This window comes from Myxocyprinus asiaticus, chromosome 36 (genome assembly GCF_019703515.2).
Source record: "Myxocyprinus asiaticus isolate MX2 ecotype Aquarium Trade chromosome 36, UBuf_Myxa_2, whole genome shotgun sequence".
Lineage (NCBI taxonomy): Eukaryota > Metazoa > Chordata > Actinopteri > Cypriniformes > Catostomidae > Myxocyprinus > Myxocyprinus asiaticus.
In genome coordinates, this window is record NC_059379.1 from 29591545 (window position 1) to 29597544 (window position 6000).

General features: G+C 37.2%; 1 protein-coding gene across 5 annotated transcripts in view; it reads right to left on the reverse strand.

Moving 5' to 3' along the window:
* LOC127426968 (mitogen-activated protein kinase 8-like) overlaps positions 1 to 5755 on the reverse strand; it is a 38619-nt gene extending 32864 nt beyond the window's left edge. For all 5 annotated transcript variants that reach the window (XR_007894882.1, XM_051674200.1, XM_051674201.1 and 2 more), the window contains exon 1: positions 5600 to 5755. The gene's annotated coding sequence lies outside the window, so the exon portion shown is untranslated. The remainder of the gene's footprint in view (positions 1 to 5599) is intronic.
* Positions 5756 to 6000: the final 245 nt, after the last annotated feature.

Here is a 6000-nt window from a genome sequence, read left to right on the forward strand (position 1 = left end):
TACCGTTTCTTATAACACTCGCCCTAAAACTTGATACCCATGCATTAACCCATCACATTCGCAGCTTGTGTTCTCGCTGTTTAAATAGCGTTATCTTATCACCAAATCTTGTATGCCTGAGAAGTACTGGGGAGAAACAGTGTGGTGTGATGATTTTTTTCAGTTTTCTATTGTTATTTCAGTCAAACAAATGTTGTAATTTGATTGTGGGCTTTACATTAATTGGGACATACTGTATATCTATTTTAGGGGATTTCGTAAATCGCTTGCAAATTTTCATTCTTTCAAACTTGTAAAGTACAGTTCCACACTTGTAATGGCAGGAGGGTGTTTGCTTTTTTAATTATGTTAGTCAGTCATAACAGTGGGCGTGTCTTAAAGGTGACATACATAGAAAACAGAGCATTTCATACAGAGGGCCAAAGACAGGGAAGAAAATAAAATAAAAAGATAAGCATGTCATGACTGTCACGAATTGCGTCAGGAATGAGGACCCAAAAGCAGGAATGAGGCAAAAAATAAAGATTTATTAAATAAGTAATACAAACAGGAAAAACAAAACACTCAAGGAAGAAAAGAGCTAAAGAGAACAAAACAACAAAGAACTTAAAACTGAAAAACAAATGACAAACCGAACTGGAGACAGCACAACAAAACACCGACTGAAAATGAGAAAAAAACTATCCGACAAACACAAGAGGAAAAGGAGCACGACATATATAGGGCACATGAGGAACAAGTGAAGACAATTAACATAACAAGGACTAAAAGAGGGAGAGTGATGAGGGTAACGAGGAGGCGGAGTCAGGGAAGCACATGGCAGACAACACAAAGCCATGTGCTAACATACCAGACTAAAACAGACACAAGTGCACATGGTGATGAAGGACCAAACACAGCCATGTGCACTCACACAACATACAAGACTGACAGAGTGCATGGCAAGAGGACCGAACCTGAACCATGCGCTCACAAAAGTCGAGACATGGAGCATGAGTGTCCGGATCCTGAACCAGAACAGAAAACGAACTAGGCTGAGTCAGGACCCAGACACCACGCTCCAACATGAAAACACAAACACAGAACATGAGTGTCAGGATCCTGTCACCACTAAAAACATGACTGACAAAGTGACATGATCCTGACACTGACCCCCGTTTTCTTTTAGGTTTTTACTGTATTGTACTTCTTGCTTTAAATATTTTGAATCTACTTGGCTCTGGTTGTGTACGTATTTCAAAACAAATATGTAAATCAAGATATGTTGAATATCGTCAAAAGGCTGAAGTTTGGAGATATGTCACCCAGCACTAATTTCAGCCCCATCATTTCCAACTTACCTCAGAAACGTACATGCAAATACTAAAACTCTGTGGAAATTAGGGCTGGGTACAAACATAGATTTTCCAATGCACTGCGATCTTCATTTGAATGATCTCGATATTGATTCTTAAATCCAAAGATCGATCTTTTACATTATGCGCAACCCTCCACAACAATGAGAGGAAATCACTCGCATTTGCAGCCAAATTTCGTGCTATGCAACTAAAATGTATATATATTTGGAAACTGGCTGGTAAATGTTCATATTTCACTCACCAGTAATTGTATAGTATAGTGGTGGAGTATACAGCAGTGAGATCCTTTTACTACATGTTGAGAGTAAAAGTTGTTCCGTGTAATGTGTCCCCAAATACGAGATCCACGCAACCCATTTGTCATTGAATAATGTCTCTTTTAATACCCGCTGTTCTCTACAGTCAGTTGTTGATCAAAAACAACAAAAAATAAGCATGTATTTCTAATCATGCATAGCAGAGATGATGTAAAGCCATTCGAGTCTCTCTCGTTAACATGCACTCTTCTACAGAAATGCGTATTTTGTTAAAGAGACAGTACCGGTTTTAGCATGTGTTCAACAAATCAATGTAAATACTTGTAAGTAGTTCAAATTAAGCAATTAAACAAACATGTAACAAAACAAAAAAAGAAATATAATACCTTATTTATTGATTGAATACCTGGATTTGTTCATTTTTAAAAAGCCAAAATGGGACCAAACAATTATGAAAAACTAATAACATTTAATAAGTCAAATTAATATGTTCATAATGTACCTAGTAGGGTTGCAGCTGTATACCGATTTCACGGTATACCACAGTATGAAAATTGACGGTTTTCATACCATGTACATTTGTTATCTACGGTATTGAGAAAAAAAAATGCAACCGGACAGAGAATCTCACCTGCGCATGCGCATCTCCTTTCCTCCTCGACTGCCTGTCAGACTCGTCAACTTGCGCCACACACACACGCAGTGGAGAAAATGTCAGAGAGAAGCGAGGCGAGGGGGTCTGACATAAGTGAATGTGTGTGAATTAAAGCAGTGTTTCTCAACTGGTGAGTCGCAGGTCTATTCGGACTGGATCGCGGACAGCAGGGAAAGAACAATGCCACAGTTCTCCCACTGAAGATATTTCGGCGGCCGCACAAGTGATAGCCTATTTAGGACTGCTGAGGCAGATTTAATGATAATCTCGCAATCAGCTAAAGGCTTCTCATCTGCACTTTCGCACGCGTGTAACAGAACCAGCTCGCGCTTATGATCTGCACTTTTCTCTGGCGCGTGTGCGTAACAACCGGGCTTCCCTTGATATTGCGGAGCGCAGACCTCAAAACTGATGTGACCAATTTCAATGCTAGTGAGACTTTTCTAGTTTGAAGTGTTATGGAGGAAGTCAAGTCAAACCTCTCAAACAGCAGGCAGCCCTGACATGCCAAACAGCACTGAGGAGGAAAAGAGCAACACTGTGCTATGCGCAAATATTTTCCCCCCATTACACATCATCACCTTTACAAAATTGTTTCACGATTTTACATGAGTAAAAGCAACTGTTATATTTTGACAAAATGTTATAGTTTCATATGAAATGATCTAAAGGTAGAATCTATTAGACCTCATTTTATATCAACAGTGGCATTTTTCAAAATCTGTTTCAGCTAGTATTTATTTTTTCATAAATAATATAATTTATTATTATTATTATTATTATTTAAGACTAGCTACACTGACCTAACCATGGTAATGAGGAGCCTTTCCTCCTGTGTAATATGTATGTTCTGTTTGAATTATGTTTGAAATTAGGAAACAAATGGGATAATAATGGGCTCATATAAGTAAATATGCTCTTCAGTTTTTAAAAGGGGGGAGAGAAAACTTCCTGTAGCTTTTGTTGTTGACGTCAGCAACAAAAATAATGTCACTTGATGCATGTACCAAACTATGCAACATAAAAGGAATACATTAAATACAGGTTACGTTTTTAATATTGTAGGTCGCCACTTGATTTCCAATGTAAAATCTGTCCTGAAGCAAAACCAGTTGAGAACTACTGAGTTAAAGGTACAGACAGGAGCAGTCTGGCTGGCTGTCGTGCACCTACAGTATAGGTTAATTGTTAATCATAGGACATTACTTTAAAAGCTCACACAGCTGATGTTATTGTTCATTTAGTAGTTAATTTAACATGCTATGCTAACATGTAAACTAACATGCTTTAGTTATATAACATTATAGTTACATGCTATTTTTTTTTATCATGTTTATAATTCTGTTTATTATTATAATTCTGTTAGTTTTCTTATTTATTCTATTTATTTTCAAAAGGGAGACTTTTTTTACACATACTTCCATTAAAAAAAAAAAAAAGAGTTTCAAGTTTCAAATATTATAAAGCGTTTGTTCAACCAAACAAAAAAAAAAAAAAAAGAAAGAAAAGAAAAAAAACCTTCTATTTTCACTTTAAGGGTCATTGTAACATAATAATAATTGTGTAATACCATATAATGTGAAACCGTGATATTTTCTGAGACGGTTATCGTACCATGAAAATCTCATACCGTTGCAACCCTAGTACCTAGATAGAAGGTCCCCTGTATAATTAACAGCATCAGCTGGGATAGACTTTCATATGTAAGCAAAATGGACATTATAACTAAAATATACCCATATGAATCAATTTCGAGAGCTTGTGAATCAGAATTTGAATTTGGCACTGCAAAGTCTGCAAGTAGGTACTGTAAAAATGTCCCAGGCTGTTTTCAACCAATGCAGCTGACAGTCATTCCTAAAATTTAGCATATTACGCTGAGGATGCCGCAGTGAGAGTCACAAAGATGACTTGTCCTCTTTATGTCTACATCAAGGCAGTCTTTCCTCTCTCCATTTACATTAGAATTTTGTTCGAGATGTTTCTTTATTATTATTATTATTATGTCAAGGGCCTGGAGCTCTAACATTAGGTCTAAAATAAGGTTTCTGTGTCTTTGACAAAAAGCTTTACAGAGTCAAAGGACCATTATATCATTACAGTCACAATGACATTCGGTACATTACAGCCCTCCAGTTGTTATACATCAGTTTCAGTCGACTAGATGATGCACAGGGACAAAGCCCCTTATTAGTGTGAACAGGAAAGAAAAAGAAAACACAAGTATTTTATTTGAATGACAGAAAATAAAAATGTGATTTGATCACATATACCTGAATGACATTATTTAGATATCGGTGTAAACTGCACACAAAAACATCATGCAGCAGGAGTAGTATGCAAAGTTTAAAGAAGGTTCAGTTCACAGTTACTAGAGTTGAACCAAATTGTATATTCATTAATGAGCCTTCTCAGCAAACCTTTTAATGGTGCGTCAATACTTAAGCGATCTATCCATTGTAATCAAGACACTCTGCATTAAACATGGAAAGGAAAATGTCAATCACATCCTAAAATAATATGAAGACTGAACTGCACCCGAACAAACGCCATCCACTGTCATGCCCCTCTGAAAGCACTGAATGTTATGATCTGAATTCAACATCTCACACCACCATCCATATCCAATTCCTCACACCTCCACTGAGCCCATTACACTGTAGCTACATTAAATACAACAGATCAAACCTGTTTATTAAATCAAACTGAATATAATCGCTACGATCAGAGCATAATGAGAGTTATGCATGGACACAATGGCTCTATCTAAACCCAATGAGCTTCCTACCTAGACAACATTTTATGGGCATTACAAGCAGCACACTGTGAAACACTATAAAGGTTGAGACACAACCAATGTCAGTGTCAGCCATACACAAGGATCTCAACCTGACACATTATGTCACATAGAAAATAACCAGTGACAAAAAGAAGTACCATGTTTTGTGGACATGGTACCATGCTAATACCACTTTTTTGGTCATACACCATGGTAATGACATGGTATTACTTTAACTGCTGGTATATGAACATGTTAATCATCAATGTACCAGGTTACCATCACAGTATCAGCTCATGTGACATGACATACAAATACCAAATGTAACGTCTGAATATCGGCTGCACTGCACATGTACATAAGGCTTTAATAAACGAAACAATTTTCGCCACTAAGTGAAAGAACATTCTGACACTTTTACTTTAACCAGTTTAAACCAGCTAGTCGACGCTATTTACTGTGCTGTATAACACCGACAAATCAGCGTTACCCTCCCCCACAACAACCCACCTTAAAAACATCAGCGCCCAAACTGTAAATGTTCACTCACCCTCTCAAAAGATACGCAGACAAGTCAAGGGCAGATTTAACGAAGGACTGATCCCTTCTCACAACAGAACGTTGTATTCTTGTTTTCTATTTCAAGACACTAGCTACTCTGCGCTCACTGCGCTTCCGTCCACTGGCAGGCCTTGAGCAGTGGACACTTGCGTATACGTCACTCTGACTTTGCGTGGCGATGACGTCAGCAGTTTCTGCTGTTCTTGCGATGACGCCGGGTGACTTGGTTTGATACTAAACATAGCCAAAAAGTGTTTTTTATTTATTTGCATTTTTTAATGGATTTTTACATTTATTATTTTATGCTACATGTACAGCATGTTCAATTGCATTTTATTTTAACAATTAGCAATATCAGTCGAGACAAAAATATAAATTATCTGCTCGAAA